At 42.8% G+C, this 19,336-nt stretch overlaps 1 long non-coding RNA gene across 1 annotated transcript; it reads right to left on the reverse strand.

The window, feature by feature from the left end:
- Positions 1-289: 289 nt before the first annotated feature.
- Positions 290-16,359, reverse strand: LOC142771620 (uncharacterized). The gene is made up of 2 exons (XR_012886024.1): positions 5,115-16,359; positions 290-1,698 (listed from the first exon to the last, which is right to left on the reverse strand). It is a non-coding gene; the product is annotated as an uncharacterized LOC142771620 (long non-coding RNA).
- Positions 16,360-19,336: the final 2,977 nt, after the last annotated feature.

A 19,336-nucleotide genomic window follows, 5' to 3' on the forward strand; every position in this document is an offset into this window, starting at 1 on the left:
TTTTGCTCATTATGTGTCATCTTCGATCACTGATGATGCACCCCGCCATAAGCGGTTATGATTAACAAGCAATCCTGGCTGTTGGGTTTTAATAAACAGTATACGGTAGCAAGCATACTGTTTGCATGCTGGGAGAACAAAGCTTTCATACAAATAAGATTAACCTTAGTTCTAGAAAAAAACCTATGCAGGTTCACAAGTTTGCTTGCAGATTCAGTAAAGCTGCAGCCATTGTTCTCTCAAGGAGGCAATAGACAATTCGACCCAACAAGGAACACGGAAGCTGTAATTCTGTTTGTCGAGTTATATTTGCAGCAACTGACTATGAGACCACAATACAAAGCAAGACGTGGCAAAGCAAAAACACTGTCCTCTTTCAGTGCAACACCACAGGGTGGTGAATGAAAGCGAAGTGTAAATGAGAACACAGAGGAAAAACTGGCAACAACAAAGTACATATCATAATTCAAAAGATCGCATTGACGAGCTAGATAGTGTAAATCTATAGTGCTCATTTATTGCAAAATGACACCACAAAAAAGAAAACTGGTGTCGTTATGTGCTGAATAAGCCCATATAATTTAATAACATATGCTGCAGTTCTATGTGACAAAAAAATTCTCTACTGTATATGACTATGAGGCATGCCATAGTGGGGTTCTTCGGATTAAGTTCAACCACTTGGGGTACTTTAACGTGCACCTAAATCTAAGCCCACAGATCTTATTTGCATTTGTAATACATGACCCAAAGGTTAGGGGATCGAATCTCAGCCACGGTGACCGCATTTCAATGGAGACAAAATTCCAGAGGCCTGTGTATTTAGATATAGGTGCACACAAAAGAATCGCAGGTGTTCGAAATTTCCGGAGGCTTCCACTATGGCAACCATCATAATCATACCACAGTTCTGCAACATAAAACCTCAATGATTATTACAGGTCCCTTTAGTAAACAACCTAAATATTTTTTTAACCCATACCCCCCGTACATAGCATACAAGTTGTGCTTTGATACACCAAAGCCTCTATATAACAAACACAGATATAACAAAATAGCGGTTATAATGTAGTAAATTAAACATAGTCTTGAAATAGATAGTGTAAATAACTTTTATAACAAATTTTCGGTTATAACGAACTTAATTTCTTGTAAGCGGCAACTTTGTTATAAAGCGGTCTGAGTGTACTATGAAAACATATAACCACCACACACTTTGGACTTCGATATGTAAGCATGCATTGAAAAGAAGCTGCCAAAGCGCGCTGCAGACAGAGATTCACTGCAACGAGGCATCGAGCGAACATGGAGATGCGTAGAAGTCGCTAGATCACAGTTCAATGAGTTACGGGTCGTGTTTGGAAAATGTGTGGCACCGCTCGTGCAACTTGAGGCCTTGAAACTTGTTGAAGCGTCTTGAGCAGATCTTGCACTGGTACTGCTGCGATCTGTGATCCTCCACGTGCTTCAGCATGTCCTCCTTCTGGTCAAAGGCCATTGAGCATAAACTGCAGGCTAATGATTTCTCTCCTACATGGACTGCCTCATGATGAAATTTGAGCTGCCACTCTTCGCCTGTCACGTAAGAGCAGAGCACGCACCGATGCCACTGCTTCTGCGATGACACTGAACTCGGCGGCGACGAGGGTTCGTGCTTTACGGTTGCAGCTGCCTCGGTGTCTCTACCTGGTTTGCCAGCTGTGTAATGGAGAGAATGTCAGGAATGAGAGCGGAAGTTATTTTTTTTTTTCAGCAATGACACAATGCACTTTCTGTTTGTAGAAAGCATAGTTGGCCAAGACAAATTACAGCAGACTCTCGTTAAATGGAACTTGAAGGGTCCAGGTTTGTGTAAAGCATAGTTGGACAAGACAAATTACAGCAGACTCTTTTCAAACGGAACTTGAAGAGACCCGGAAAGTATGTTTCATTGAGCAGGAGTATCGTTTGCAGAGAGATGAACAGGAGCTCAGGATTCAGGTATGAAGCCCATCACATTAGCAACAGCTATTCCCTCTAAGCAGCGACACTGTTTAAGCATAGAAATCATCGTGAACGTGCAACTAAACACAACACATAGGAAAAAACATTTCTTCCCGAGCGTTGTGTTTAGTTTCCCATTCATGATGGTTTCTATGTTAAAGCACCAAATCGCCCAACAGTCAAATGTTTTGAAGTTTTGTTTAAGCCATTTTCAGTCGCCCAAAGTGTTCTGCACTTATGATACTCAAACAAATAACACAAACAGTACGAAACAAACATCGTGTGCAATCAGCTGTGGCAGAAAGTGTGGGGTAATTGTTCAAGACAAGCAAATTGAGAAAAAAAACAAAATCTTTGAGAAAAAAAGATTTCGGAAGTCGATAAAATTTTCTGACTTATTGCCCTTATTGCTTCATAAATACTAAAAGCCTGCTGTTCTGAAGCTTTGGAAATGTGTTTAAGTGTAAAAAAAATTACAGGCTATGTGATAACAAGTTATTGACTTCGTATTCTCAAATTGAAATCAGTGGCCTATGGACAATTTCATGCAAGACCATATGGGTGACGCCACTTCGGGCTGTTAAACGAATATTTTGTTTTGTACATTGTGACATGAGATATATATGTCACTAGATATTGAAAGCACCAAGCGAACTGTTTTTCTGCCTATCTATCTAACATGGCACTGTTTGCAGTTGTTTTGCGAGAAAGAAGACGGCAAGGCTACAACTCAATGTGGTGGTACTGAAGTCCATCTGTAAATAGTCTATAGCAAGCATAAATAAAAAACATCGAAAAAGAAGTGCAAACGTCAAAATGAAACAAACAAACAAACAATGCAAGCATTGGCAGGTGACAGAAGTAACATTACCTATGGTAGTGCCAACAACGTTCCTGTACAAACTTCAAGTCGCTTCCAATCAGTAAAAGGAGTTTCAATATGTGTAAGAGCTGCAAAATACTTTATTCCAGCAATGCACTACAAACATTAAAGAACAAGCATTTTTTCTTTTGTGCAACACAAAGATTCGTCCAGCCCCACCTTCCGCAATAATGCGCATGGCACGAAACAAGAGACGGCATTTGCGTGTGGCAATCACGTAATAGACGTGTGTCTGAGAGTGTGTACACCTGCATCCCAAAACATGACAGCATAGCTCAAGCAACAAAAATGCACAATCGATTTCTCTGCCAAAACCAGCACTATGCTGAAAATGCATTTATACATACTGTGCACAAAAAAAAAAGAATTTACATACAAGGTCCATATTAAATGCGACTGAACTTTACAAATCAGTTCTGCAGAAGCCCATAAAGTTGGGGGAGATTTGTCTAGGAGAAAGACGTGTCAATCGCTAAACTGTCGCACCAAGCCAGGGTCAAGTACATTTTCAAGTTCAAAGGCCTGGATGGCCAATTTGTCGTGCCTGATTGCCTCCGTGACTAAATAAGAGTCTCGCTCAAGCACTCAGCAATGCTCTCTGACCACAAGGTTTCAGAACGTCGCCGTGTGTGGTAGTACATCTCATGACATCAGTGTGGAGTGCGCAATCATAGGTGCCAACTTGTGTGCATCCGCCTTCGAAGAGGAAGAGCTGCAGACGTTTAATGTGACACCAGACGACAAAAACGCCCCCCCCCCTCACCCCCTCAGCAGATTTCCTCAAAGGAAATGTGAGAAGTCGGCTTTTTGTGAATTAAAACATCATGAATGAATTTTTTTATAGATAAGGAGTGCCAGATACACATAGCTGTCCCACACCGAGAACTCACTTGTGTGCAAATTTCAAGAGAAATTTTTGCATTTTGCAGTGCCCATAGCTTTGTGTCACATTTGGATGCCCTGTGCTACAGTCCACGACTGCTTTGTTGAGACGAGGTAAATAAGAAGCAGGTGCTGTTTCTGGCAGTGCTAGAAAACTGAAAGCAAATACTTTGGGAAGAAAAAAAAAAAGTGGCACAGAAGCAAAACCTTGCGTGCGCTACGTCTCACTGTTTTCTTGCAGCTAGGAATGCAGAAACAGCGAGACCTCAGAAACGAATAAGATTGCAAGGAAATTACTGTTCTATGATGAGATATTTTCAGTGTTTTAAACAAAATAAAGTTCCTTTACAGTGTGTTTGTTATGAAAGGGACGAGTTACACTCCGTTGATGTAATCACGTAATGCTTTTGTGCGTGGGCCTCCAATCGAACAGATGAGCTTGCATTTAGTACACAGTCGTTTTCAATCAAATGGTGGACAACAACGAGAGTAATAAATTAAGAACATCACCAAATGCATGTGAAACACAATGTTCACAAGAGACGCAAGCTTTAATATTTCCTGAAGGGTTCCTGTCACCACAACCCACTGAAAATGCTCGTTAATCACCGGTAGTTTAAGGTGCCCACAAAACATTATTGAATGCTACTTTAAATTGCTTTTCCAGCATTATCAAACTGCTTTAAACAACACTGAATCTACCATCTATATCAATGCATGATTGCTCTGCAACTGTGGCGTTATATTTTCTTATTTAGCATCAATAGAGATTTGGTGCTTTTGTTGATCTTACTATAGTAATAGCATGACAATACTTGAGAAAACCATGTCATGGGCACATGTAATTAGACGTGGCAATGCTTCACAAACACTTTTCGCACCATCCAGTTAGTAGCCAAACATTTTCTGGAAAAGTCTTGACATTTCGAACTTTCCATAAAATGAGCTTATAGTGGGTCCCATCGTGTACGTATCATTGGACGAGAAATGTAAATTACAGCAGAGTTTGAGTTACATAACTTTGTGTTTTCAACAATCAATGACAATAGGCCACCCAAAATGTTTGTGAGTGAACAATTTGAAGTCTTCGCTGAAACATTGCTCATGTACATAAATACTAATACCAAGACTGCTGTTCACAAAGCCTTCTGAACTAGTACAATTGAACAAATATCTCAGTGTAAGCTACTGCACTATATGAGCCATGAGTTTGCTTACATTATTTACGTCTGAACAAGTACACCAACAGCTTCCACATAGGTCTACCCTGTGTTCCCAGTCAAGCATAAAGACATCACAGCAAATTTCACGCAGAGCAATCAACATGAGGATAAGACAAAAAAGGACATATCAGACAAGACCATACCCGAGTCAATTTCAATTGCCAGTACATAGTTTCTGTAATCCAGCAAAGTAAAGAGACACAAGTAGCTTGAATATGACACTTCTTAACACTTCACGCTGCGATGCTCCTCTGCACACAGTAACGTCTACTCACTAACGATGCAACCCGCCATTTTAACATCAAACATTAAGATTTACGTAACTTGCAGAAAGCTAGCAGTACCATAGCTCTGGAAAAACCCCACTTGTTTCTGCCATCTATAGCCTAAGATTTAATTAGCACTATGTTCACCTCCAGAGCTACGCTAATATTTCCACCCGTCATGAAAAGAAATAAGTACAACTTGCGCTAACTTTCACAGCACAGCTGGTGGGCACCTAGCTCTGCTGCACACCGCAACTTGCACAGCACCACAAACTTGCACAGCAGAGCTGGTGGGCCCCTAGCCAGTACTGACTTGACTAGACTTTTCCCATCTCACCCCTCTCTTTCCACTCCTTTCTATATTATAGAACTATACATTACTGTGCTTGCTCTTTATTTTCTAACTCTTTTTTTTTGTCTCTTTGTTGCTATCTCTTTTTCTCACTGCCATTTCATTCTCTTTCTGCCCTCTCTTTCTATTCCTTTCTTTATTTCTATTACCAGTCATTCTCTTGCCTTTAATCTTTCTTCCTTTCATTTTGACGTTTCTCTTTTTCTTTCTATCTCTCTGTACTCGCTCCACTTCCTCCCTTTTCTACTCCTCTCCCCCACATATGTCCTCCTCACCCTCAATTTCCTTCCGCACGCCCTTTCCATGCTACGCTCTGCAAGGCTACATGCTATGCTCGGTTAGCTCCCCTGGATAGCCCAGTGGTTGCGAGGGCGACCTTTGCCTTGTGGAAACATGGGATCGAACCTCGCCTCGCCCACAAGTTTTTTTTCGCCATGAATTTCTCTTTTTCCATCATTTTTCTTCTCTCCTTTTCCCCTTTTATACCTCTCTCCAAAATTGTTCTCTCGACCATCACAGTTATTGCACTTGACAGAGGACAAATTGGCACACGTCTTCTGTAAGCGAAGCATAAAAGGAAGGCGAGGACAAAGAGGAAGAAGAAGCCAAGAGGAGTGCACACTGGTTCATAGCGTTGATAATTTTCTATCTATAACGCATCGCAATTCTTGAGCACAACCGCTCTGCTATGAAAGAGCACGCAATGTGTGACTAGTTCAAGACCCAGCTTTCCCATGTCAAACGGACGGGGCAGAAGCATTCATGTCCGCCACTTAGTGAACCACGTTTCAGGACCCGCACACCGGACATGCGAAATGGTAATCAAAGGCCAACGACAGCAAAATTTCGCATGCAAAAGATGCAACTGCAGCGACAGTGAAGCTACGTGGAAAGCTCGGTGCAAGAGTTATGTGCAAGAAATGCGATGCAAACAGACACATCACTAACAACCCCTCAAAATTTATGCTTTCCGTACCGAGGCCAGCAGAAAGGTGATGCTGTTATGACTTGTTTGACATAACATAGTACCATGAGTTAGGCTGACCATAACCACGTCCATTGACTCATTCAGACGCGCGATTTCCTGGGTGCAAACTGCCGTTCCAAAGATGTCTTCACGTATCTTAAGGACAGACATCGCACCTGCCGGTAAATGTGCCCATTCGTTACATGTGCTTGGCAGCATGTGCGACACAAAGTGTCACAAGAAAAAACTTTTGCTGGTTTCACTAGAGCCAACTTCTCGACAACTGGTATTGCCTTCTTCAAGACAGCAACAGTTCACCTTGAGGTGTGCATATGTGTGCTTCGTACCTTATGTGCATACTTCATAAAGGGCACGAAGAATACACATGTATTGGTACTCGGTTGCACTCTTTAAAAAAAATAATAATAAGTCTGCTAGTCAGAGTGTTGGCTCCAGCAACACTTCGTGTTAAATTTTTCATTACTTGAAGCTTCCATCTTTTGCGGAACATCTGCCCTATTTATATTTACGTGACGTCACACAAGCATCAAATCTCCAGTGTCACAATGTCATGTGTATCACACATGTGACACACGTTACGTGTGTCCATGAACAGTCGACTACCACCACCCAATTGTCAAGGACGGGAAGGAGCCGGGGTTTCGACTTGCAGCTACGAGGCAGTCGGTGGAGAAAATCATTGAGATCATTAGAAGTGCAAGGCTGTGCTTTAAGTTTCAGTTCATCAACAAAAAAATAACCTATCATTTTCATTACGAGCATGCAATCTCAGTGATTGACACATGCCAATCTGAATGCTGTAAATTAAAGAGCAATGTTATTGCTAGGCTTACAGCCTTGCCACGGTAACTTTGGTGGCAACCTTGGTCAGTACAGGTAGTACTGTTGTAGTTGGCCTTGTACCAACTCGTTGAAAATCAATTTCATAAACTAATACAAAACATTACCCAATAATCACTATCATTAAGGTTCCATTGCAAAAATGTTGATTACGCTTACAATTCATTTTCAACAAGTTGCACTCAAGTGAGATTTCATCACAAATCGGCTTTAAGTCGCAAATTGCTTTCCAGCCACATTGACTTCATCATAGAAAAAGTTAGCTGTATACACAGGTACACAAAAGAAGGGAAACGCACAACGTGGATGCCGTCCATCTACTAAAAGTTTGCACTGCGGCAGAAAAGGAAGCACACGCAAAACTCATCTGCACATGACCAGGAATGATGACAACTCCAATCAATCTGGCACACGAGTGGGCTTATGCAAAAGATAACAGCTTAAGGTAGCCAAAGGCAGGCTTAAGCATGCACTTCGGCCGTTACAGATGTTTCAAGCTTCAACTAGAAAAGACGTTTCTTTATTCTAATGTCTATATAAGACTGTGCAAAATCAGATTTCAGAACGCATATACGATAGAGACAGTCAGTGAAGATGGTTGAGGCTCGGCATATCAATGTTACTGGAAGTGTACGCATAAGTTAGCCTTCAATTACGCCACATAGAGATGAAATGTCACACTTAAATACCTATCTTCTGTGTAGGCACTTACAAGTGCTAAATTGATGGGTGACCGTCTTGGGTGTCAGCAGGGGACTGCAAAAGGGGCACAAGTTTGCACCTCACAAAGGGTGCAAACCTATGTTGTCACTATGCCCATAAGTTACGTTCCTGCCCTGTTTTACACCCACAGTGTGACATACCAGTCGATAGTCAACATTTCCAACACCTGTGTTTCTTCTATCGTGTCCTTGTCTACATGGCTAACTTTTCCTACAAGGAAACCCACCCAACTAGAACTCAACTTAAGCCATTATACAATAATTTATTTTTGTAATACACTATATGAACAACTTTAACCACGTCACGCCGCTTGTTCGAAACCGGCACCGTCGCTGCAAGTCTGCAGGTGACTTGCCAGACGTTGACTACGTGAGAAGCGTGCCGGGCACCGGCTGCACGCAAACGGCCTCTCGCCTGTGTGTCGACGCATATGGGTCTTCACACTCTGCTTGGCGGTGAATCGCGCCTGGCAGATGGGGCAGTAGTATCGGCGCTCGCCAGTATGTGTCACCTGGTGCCGCTTGATTCGATAGATGTCGGGTGCCGTGTACATGCACCGATTGCACCGCCACACACCCGACACCCTCGACCAAGGAGGCAACGATAGCGTTCGATCGTCTGGCATTGAGTCATCGGATGCGTCGGCCTCCGTGCTCCACAAACCTTGATCCACCGGCCATGCCTCCATCACCGCTGGAAGAGACAAGACGAAGTCCTGTGCTCAGACAGGCTTCACTAAGCTTTTAGTAAGCTTGTCATTACTTTGGCTACTACAGCGTAGGAAAATATTTCACCTCTGCTCGTTTCACAAGACCTATCGTCACCATCCCATTCTGTAGGATAAACTTATAAACCCCTCATCTTGCGTATCTACCCACACCGATCATTGTTGTAAGGTTAGCATTTCCTCAAGCCACACCAAAGTCCTTTACAATTCATTCATCCCCAGTACATTAGCAAGGTGGAATCGCCTTCAAAAATTTGTTGCCAAGGTAACTGATCATGCCAAGTTCAAAGCAGTTTCAAGTCATTTGCTGTGATAAACTTATTAATTTATAGCAGTGTAACCTATTTTCTTTCTGCTTAGGATTTTTGTTGTTTTTTATCACACTAGTACTTTAACATGCAGGCATGATGTATTATTTGGCTTTTAGGTGCCTTACAGTTCTGAGGAATATTTATCTTGCATTGTTTTTTTGCTATAAAGAACTATTTATGCTTTGTATTCCTAATTGACTTTCTTTTTACTCCTTGATCTGTACTATTGTTAGTTTCCTTTATTACATCTATGTATTCCCTTTTATTTTTGTGAGTTTGAAAGTATGTTGTGTATGTTACGAATGCAACTCACTCTCCTCTTAGATCTTGAGACCTTGAGGGTAATGAAAAAATTAATAAATATAAAGCTGTGATTTAATATGCACTGATTAAAAAATCATAATGAAGCCAGATTGACAGAGGTCAATGGGACAAAACAGGTGTCTGTCCATCTGAATTCATTTCAATTTTTCCAATCAGAGCACAATTGAAATTTTACGATGCACCCAGTCACCGCCATACCAATTTTAAGTCTTCACATTCTATAAAAAGCACGATGAAATGTCAATGCTCTTTGGTCTGCCAGATTACCAGCTTTAAGCAACCACAGTTTCGTACAAAGATTACAAAGAGAGATTGCACTGTGATCATTGAGACACCACTGGATTGTGAGTACTATTAGCATATTATAAGTATTTCTGGCATCACCTAGTTGGCATTTATCAAGTAACGACAGAAGTAAAAACAGGAGAACTGCTCCCAGCACTGTTTGTGTTCGCGATTGAGTAATAGAGAATGGTAGCAACAACAGCGAGAACATATCTCGACTGTGAATAACCCATCAGGCTTTTGAAATCTTGGGGAATGTTATTGCTTTCTGTGCATATTGTGAAGTGATTGCATTAAGAACAATGAACACTTTTATTAAACAATATTGTCTATGTTAGAGAACAGACTGCTATGTCTACACAACCATTGGGTAACTACTGTGCTAAAAAGGCAAACGGCGAGAACAGTTCGCCTTATCTGTTAGGTTTCAACTAAACACTTGGCTTTTATCGAAAAGGACCATCTGGTACATACCCATGTATTAAGTGCACTAACGCAGCACTGGTGTTTTGATTAACACTGTTATTGACGGCGTCAGAGAGAAATAGGATGTCGAGATGTTTGCAGTATTAAGATACTAGTAACAGCTGAACCTGGCTTGCTGGCAAGCTTGCTGATATTGCGAGAGAGAGCCGACTTTAGATATCAAGGCACAAATAAATTCACGTTCAAACCCTATTGCAGATAAAAAACAGAACAGGTATGCACCAGGAAGCATAATGTCAAGAAGTCACCATAATTTCTATCCAAACAAAAACTGGCACATTCAAACATAAATAATACACCAGTACACTAATTACTCAGTCCCAGCTGTGAAGACAGCAGTGCTACTCGTTAAAAAAAGGAGAAGGGGAGGGGCAGTCACAGTCGGAGCTATAGTGAACATGACAATGGAGTCTGCAAAAACATGTCTGCACATGGAACACATCTACGTCACATGTTTTTCATGTGGAACTGGGGCTTAACACAACAGCTGTCATAGAATTAATTACCAAGTGTTGCTGGCACCTCTAATGAGCTCGTGCCTATAGATTGTGTTCATACCCACTGGTTTGACCACTTGGTGACAGTGAAAAAAACAAAACAAAGAGCAGTCTAGATAACACAAGCCGCTGAAGTGCCACACTCAAACCTCGATATAACGAACCCGGATATAACGAAATATCAGTTATAACGAAGTAAAGGAAAAATATACTTACAATAGACATACTGTTAAGAAAACATCTTTATAACAAATTTTCTGATTTAACAAACTTATTTTCGTGTAAGACGCAACTTTGTTATAATGAGGTGTGAGTGTACAGGTCTGCACTCCTGTATTCTGGTTTCTCTTACTCTCACAAGGTCTTTACACATTTGCACGAATGCGCTTCTTCTTTTTGTTTTTAGAGCAACGACATCTATGAGCAATTATTTGTGATAAGCACATCATGTCAGAGCACCTCTGGCCGCTATAGGTAATGTTGTCTTTGATCCAATGTTCCAAGTAAAAATGTGACATGAACTGTATGTAGTCAGCCCTAAAATTTCGTGTTTCAATCTAAGAGTACCGTACAAGCCAGCTTACTCCACAGCTACTCTGCCGGAGCAATGCAAGCACTATGTTTTGCTTTTAAACACCAAAAACTTCAACTTTAAGCATGTGGATACCAGATAGAACTATAAGAGATTAATCATCGCATCTCTGGGCATTCTTTCAATACTGCATGGTCTTGCATAAACTTACTTTTCTTAAACGTCACACACATCTCATGCGTCGTTAAAGGAACACTAAAGAGAAACAATGGCTCGGTCTAGATTGATAAATTTCACTCTGAGAACGCTAATGCCCTGACTTTGACTGTCGCAAGTTCATTATCGGCAGAGAAAATCAAAGTAGAAGTTTTATTTTTAAAAATTCTGTGTCGAAATCTCCGCGAGTGGCGTAACAAGTTACTAAATATATATTTCATATTTTCGCAACATTGGCTCCATGAAATTTTCCTAAACTTCATATGCTGAATCTATAGCACACACAGATAACAATGTACTTCATTTTTATCGAGTAGAAGCTATACAGGATCCAGTAGAAGCCTTCAAAATTTACTACATCACGGTTCTTGGTGCAGGAATCTCATGGTGGCGTCTTCTTTTGCATATCCTTCTGGCGCATTTTCTCGCTTACCAAGCGTAGAGTCGCAGTAAGAGTGGTGTTTTTGGGATTCGTACCTCACTAACACGCGAAAAATTGCTCTGCTCTTTAGTGTCCCTCTAACACTTAAACTAGAGGGTGTCATCATCAATTCTGGTGGACCCACAGCACTTTTCACAGAACATTCAGCTTGAAAGACTTTCTCAAGTAGCCACACGAGCAGGTGATGCTAAAATGTCAGTTTAAGGCACTAATCAGATGATGACGTGAACACTATGCGATTACTACACCAGGTGTGTCAAACAGACAGTCCACAGAACTTTTGCAGTTGGCTCGGCCAGCATGTCACTTTCTTCATGCGATACTTATTTCCTTAATGAGCATTTTCATCAGTTATGCACGAATAGCCTTGAAAAAAAAATTTTTTTGTGTACCCCTCGCAGTCCCCGTGTTTTTGAAACACTCCCTTGGAACAAAAAATTGGGGTTCAGATTTCAGACATTTCAAAGACCAGTATCAATACGTTTTTCGAATTCATGCAGAAAATCCCCTTCAGAAATGACCCAGACATGAAATGTGGCAAGGGCCCTCCTTCGAATAACAATGTTAGCAGACATTTAGTTCAACCTCCAACCTGCTGAAATTTTTTTTCCTGTACCGGCCCTTGCAGGAGACTAAAATTTTGTGGCTTCAGGCTGCTAGCCGAGGAACAGTTAAGCGACCCTGAAACAGTTTCGACGATTTTGTACAAACACATTAGGCCGATAGACCGATTCCCAAGAGTCATTTACAAACCGATTTGAGCTCTCTGCATAAATTGGGTAATTTATCACAGTGCTTTAAAGCTGCGAATCACTGCAGATTACTGCAGCACGGCCAAATGCGTTTTCAACCGCCCATTCACAGAGCGGCAGGCTCTGCCCACTTAACGTCACCATGGCTGCTGCTAGGATTGGCTGTGAAATGCGTGGGGGCAGGCCCTGTGAAGGCAGAGCTTGACGCTTGAAGAGTTGAGGTAGCTGTGGGTGAAAGGTGGAGTGGAAGAGGAGGGTACCTATATATTACTCGTAGCTTCGTTAATAAAGGTTGTCTCGATTGAATTATGCTGCCAATGATTTGCTCTAGTAGTGGTCTAATGAAAAACGAAAATACCGTCTTGAGGACCCTTTCACACCCAGGTACAACACAATCATTGACCTCCATTTCTACCAAACATGACAGTGAAATAACTGACAAAAAGTGTGGCCATAACAAGCGACCATGCAAGCAATAATGAAGAAGGCAAAAAGCACAGACACTGCTATACAGAGGCAAGGTTCGAATGAAGGCAGTAATCCTCGTACACTCAGTTCTCTAAGATCGGCAGTGAAAGTGACAGACCGTGCCATATCCACAAACAACACGCGAGCATCAGTAAATAGGGCGCAAGATGTACTTGAAGACTGGCAAAGGTCAACTTGAGAAGAAACTGGTAATCTTCGTGGACTCTCCTTTCTGGTCCTTGCTGAAAGCAAAGAGGGAAACAAAGTAAAAAAAAAAGTGAACCAGATCACACATACAGTCAAAACAAAGAATAAAGAAGGAGCTTTCCCTGGCTTACCAGTTTTGACCCTCGGTCTAACAAGAACATCTCCAAGCAACAGAGATAAGAACCACCAGTCACACAACCACTGCATCTCGCAACCAATGTTTTACAGTTGTACTACAGGGTGAAAAAGGTGTCCAAAAGGGTGAAAACCCTCAACGAGTTATTAAATTTAAGTTTCCTCGATAGCCTCCCGGTTGCTAACTTATGAAATCCATGAAAGTACAAGCTTTCGAAGTGCCAGTTTTTGAAGCAGAAAGGCGATATAGTGAGGTCGTAAAAACGTACAGCATAGATCCACAACTTTTTTATAAAAACACAGGCTATTCACCCTAAACTGTGGCCGAAAAGACATCCAAATGTAGTAACCTTAGCACAAGGTTACAGTGACATAAATTCTCTTGCTTATCAACAGAATCACCATTTGAACTTTCACATATTGGTACAAGCAAGATGAAAATAGCATATGCCTCATGGGGTTCCTCTGTGGCAAAATGAGCTGGGAAGGCATAGCATATGAAGTCTGTTGCTTGCGAGATTCTGGTGCGAACCTCAGAGCGTTTTTTAATCTGTCATTAAACGAATGCCTGAAATGCCTCATCAAATATGAAATTCGAACATTGGCATCAGCGTCCCACAGCATCGGAGATGAGCGATGCAAACAATCAGCATTATCTCATAATGACGTAACCATACGACAAAATTGTGACATCACAGACTACTAAAATTTGCAATGTCATAATGATGTCACGTTATGACATCATTGTAAAATATGTGGCCAAGTGAACAGTTGAAATGGACTCCTAGAAACGTTTATTAGCATCCAAACGTGCTCAGAACGTAAAGAAAATGATGGCTTCTCGTCTTCTTTTGGATACATATTTCATTTGGATACATATTTTACAGTCATCGCATGACATTGTAGCTTGGTAAAAAAATGTCCAGGGGTGCAATCCCACAACTATATTATTCCTTTATTATATGCTTTTTGCGGCCATTAACTGTCTGCGGTTGCTCGAAGCACGCCATTAGCTGTCTGCGATTGATCGAAGCATCACTTCCACCAATCGCAGACGGCTAATGGCGGTGAAGGGCATAGAATGAAAAAATAGAATCATTACACGATGGCACCCCAGACCACAGATGCAATGCAAAACCAGGTGCTTGGAAGCAAAGCAAAGCCTTGCAGGTGGAGAAAGCTTTCAAAGGTTGGCACAGCAGGGTCAATATCATAGAATTTCCTACAAGTATGATAGCTGCAACACATGGCACAGCATGAGAACGATAAGTTCTCAAAAAGCCAAATGGACTGTTTACGAGAGCAGGAAACTAAACGACAAACTTGCTCTACAATGCAGCTGCTATACCATTATTTTAAATTGAATACAAAGGCAAAATTATGTGCAGATACGAAAGCATAGGGTCCACCTCTCTCTCGAGGAAGTGGTGTGATCTCAATCGTTCTGCCTGAGGAGCTAAGCAAAAGACTTCCCAATTCCATAATAATAACCCACTGTGTTCAATTTAGATAACTAACAACACCTGCTAGAAATAGTCTGAGACGGTTTGGTCAGGCAGTATAATCACTCTAGGGGAGCACTTTCAGTTTCGCACGATTTCGAGCCTCTGAACACTGGTCTGGTCAGCAGCATTCGTAGCATAATACCAGCATGGCGATGAACTGTTTATTCATAACTTGAATTGACGTCACTGCGGTCGCCATCTTCAGGTACCAGCTAGTTGAGATGCGCATGAACTCTTGCTCGACCGCGTGAAACAAGAAACAACGACCTCATATTGGTGCCAGTGCCTTTTCCAATTCTTTGTGTTCCCTCTTGACGCGGCTGGCGAACAGATGGAAGCGGGGATAGCACAAAAGAATGCGAGGGGCGAACGACTGTCATCCCTTGCACTGCTTGAACAACTAGAATCTGCCGTCCCTTGCACTGGCACTCTCAGATGCGATAAAAAGTCATGGCGGCCGCCATCTTCAAGTACCCAACACAGAGAACCTGTCTGTGATGTCACGTGCAAGTTATGCGTACAAAATTATTCCAGCGTGTTGTTTATACATTTCTGTTCTCATTTTTGAATCGTGCCGTCTGTGCTATGCTGTTCGTAGATTGTGTGTCAGAGTTGTAAATCCCGAAAAGGCTCACGGTATTGAAAGTAAACATATAAATGAAAAACCCAGTCAACGAACAGCTTGGAAAATGCGAGTACCACGGTCGCCAGTAGACGCTAAACGCATTCTACCTAGAGAAGCCGAAACCATATCCGAAAGTAAATGGCAGAAAAACGCCGCGCTCGCATGTTCGCACAATAGTTATTTGATTTTTTTTAACGCAAAGCTTACACCGACGTTCAACCTCAGATACCGTGAGTACCGTACACACACCGTACGGTATTTCTTCAGGCGCACTGCAGGGAACCATCACACACGAAGCACGCATTTCGTGCGGCTGACAAGGAAGCCATATGAAGGTCGCCGCAAATATCGTTGCACAGCTAGTATCTCGGCGACTCCATCGACAGCAACAATGAGCGTACTGTTGGACGTGCAGTTTACAGGCAGAACTTCGTGGAGCGGTAGCTTCGTGATGAAGCAGTGACGACCATGGTCTGTGCGCGACTTTCGTTTGAACGGATACTGTGCTCGGTAATGCGCCAAGCAATGGGTAAAGCCGAGCAGGTCTTCAAATGCGAGTAGTTGGGACACTTGCAGCACTCCGTAGATTGGATACTGAGGAGCAATTATAGATACGAACAATTAGTGAACACACAGCTAGCCACCCTAACACAGCTACAGTGGCTAGAATAGCCACTGCAACACAGCTACACGGCTAGTCAGCTCCATGACGGTGATGTCGATGAAGAGCAGGCAATGGTGCTAACGTTGGAATTAAGAGTACACCCAATCTTAGATTAAGCGAGCGCTTCTACTGTTGTTGATCCCTGTGCAAACAATTCATTTAGTTGTCTTTCTTTTACTGTTTAGCCCTCGCCTTAACAGTGCAGTTAACGAGAGCCACGAAAAGCGTAGGAAACTATAATTGTGATTTGTAAGTGGTAATGATTAGTGACACAAATTTTTAATGTTTGGAGGGTTCTCGCTCTGAATGAAGACATGGGTGTCTACAACTATTAAAAGGGTGTCGTAGTGTTTGGGAATGCATTGCATGTATTTTTGATACCAGCACCTTAAAACAGCCATTTCGGTTTCGGTATCGCGGGGGCAGCTTCGCCGTGACGTGTCAACATAGGTCTGATGTCACGTGAAGACTACATCTCAGCTACTGTAATCTCAGCCTGCGCACGTGGTGCACTAAACAGCGACGAATGAACTGACGTCCAGAGACTTACAGCGATTTCTGGGATTTACGCTGCACGCAGGACTCCTATTTGGCAGATATCTTGCACGCGTTGTCGGGCTCCGGTGTGTGGATATCTCAACCACTAATAATGCACATCATGGTAGCGAAAAATGTCCGTTTTAGAGTGCCTCGAAATCGTGTCAGTACTTCTTTAAATCGGAATATATTAAAATGAAGAAAAAATCAATACCCCCCCCCCCCCCCCCCCCCAAGGTGGCCGCCAACAAACTAAGCAATCAAGACACGGCAGTTATCTCCTAACCGGATCTTCCCTCGCCTACTCTACTCCCTTACCACGCGGGGCAGGGGAGGTTGAAGACAGCGAATAGACAAGAAACAGTTCCTAGAATATATTCTAGACACTATAGTTGAGGTAAGGCTTGTACCTAGAAACTTTTTCCTGGGGAGGGGGCACCGTCTTGATTTCGGGAGGGGCACCCCCTTAACATGGCCATTTTTCACTTTCTATGCCATGGTGAAAAAAAAAAAAAAACTTTCGGGGAAGGGGAGGGGGGGCGTACCTATAATGCTACCCCCTGGCTAAGCCCCTCGTTGAGGTTGTTAGCGCCCTCCCTATATACCGGGCTGCCGAAATTAGGCGCCTTCCAACCACCACCACTACCATCCGGTCGCCTCTCTAGAGAGGCAGCCTAAAGGAATGTAAAATACGAAGACTAGGCAAGTCCGTGCATGTACTGCCCATGATTCCCACGCTCACTGAAGCGTCGTGCATTGCAGCTCCCGTAGACACTATACCGCCAGAGTTCCCTCTAGCGTATATATAGGAAACTCTACATAGGAAACTCTCAAGTGACATTCGAAACCATATGGTTTTCGCATGCCGCTGGACGCCGCACGCAAGGCTGCCGCTGGTGTCGTCGCGAGCACTTATTAGCGCATTCCACCCCCTCCCCCTCCCAACAGATGACGCGACAATCAGCACGCTACCGCAATTTCGTCTAATAGCGCGTCCAGATTTTGATACATGGGTCCTATTGTGATAGATGGGGCCTAACGGAAACCTATCAATCCGTATGATTGAAGAGCTGTGGCACAAAGGAAACTCTTCGGTCCTACCCTTTTAGTAATACGCTATGTCAGCTTAAAATAAAGTAGTCTTATTGAAGGCGCAGCATGGCCATGAGCTTCGACCACCGCAAAGCAACCAGTAGCGCCAGAGTTATGACCAGGCAGTCACAGCGTTACAGTGTGCATAGGGCCGACGACGTGATTTAACGAAATCCCAGATTTAACGATTCTCTGCATGGTCCTCTCAATTTCGTTAAATCGAGACTTAACTGTATCTTTAATATGCATGTGAGCGCCGCGAACTTTCACCAACAAACTTTCTCAGTCGGTCAAACACACCACAGAATACGATGCATTCATCATCAGCAGGAATCAAATTTCACACGGAAGAATCTTCAGCTTTTTCCTTGCGAAGATCGCGGCGCTGTATACCCTAGCTGAAAATGGTCGGCTCGGTTAAAGTGTTAGCTCGGTGTAGTTTGACAATATATATATATATATATATATATATATATATCAATAAAAGTCCGAAAGCGCACGTATGTCCTATATAGCACACGGCGGCAGGCGCTTGGGACAATAACCACCAGATCGTATACAGGCCCTTTGCACAGGCCAAAGATGTGTGACGGTATGTCCGGCCTCAGAGCGGAGCCCCACTTGCTGACCGATGCTGTATTAGTGCTGCGTACCGAAGAGCACTCCCGCAGCTGACTAAACCACCTCATTTCGCACGTGAGTTAGTGAGGTAAACATTAGGACAAAGCTTGTGGAGAAAAGCGCATGGTATACGTTTCCCTTTGCAGTAATATTTCAACGTCAAGCGCCTGCGCTCCATTTAACTTCCTAGCTGGAGGTGAAAAACCTCTCTTATCCATAGCGAAGTGCTGCGTATAACCGTTTACTGCCGATCAAATTACACGACATGGTACCTGATAGTCTTCGAATTAAACTTACGCAACTGCTATCAGGGCTCCACCACATTTATTTCCCTCAAGAGAACTGGATACACAATTTAACTAACGAGATTACGACAATGCACCCCCCCCCCTCCCATCTAATACCCCTGTTACACGGGCACCCGCGAAGACCGTTTAACTCCCTCGTCCTTACGACAACGAAGATGCGGTCCGTGTCACACGGCCACCCTTACCCAAACGAAGGTAAACGGAGCGTTTCGCAAAGGACGTTCAACAATCTCCCTTCGCAGCGAAACAAGGTACTTTCGTCCCCAGCAGTCTAGAGGTCAGAGAAAAATTTCGAGCACCAAGTGGCCGCAGTGAAAGATTAATACATTTTGGCAATTTTAAACGTTCTTTCGTTGCAGTACTCATTCACAACGCGTGTTTGTTTACATATATTTACGCCCGCCAGAGTTCACTTACTCTCAACACCGATGCTCTACACTCCGTGCCTCGCGAGTCGGGCCC

Source organism: Rhipicephalus microplus, chromosome 9, assembly GCF_043290135.1.
Source record: "Rhipicephalus microplus isolate Deutch F79 chromosome 9, USDA_Rmic, whole genome shotgun sequence".
Taxonomy (NCBI): Eukaryota; Metazoa; Arthropoda; class Arachnida; order Ixodida; family Ixodidae; genus Rhipicephalus; species Rhipicephalus microplus.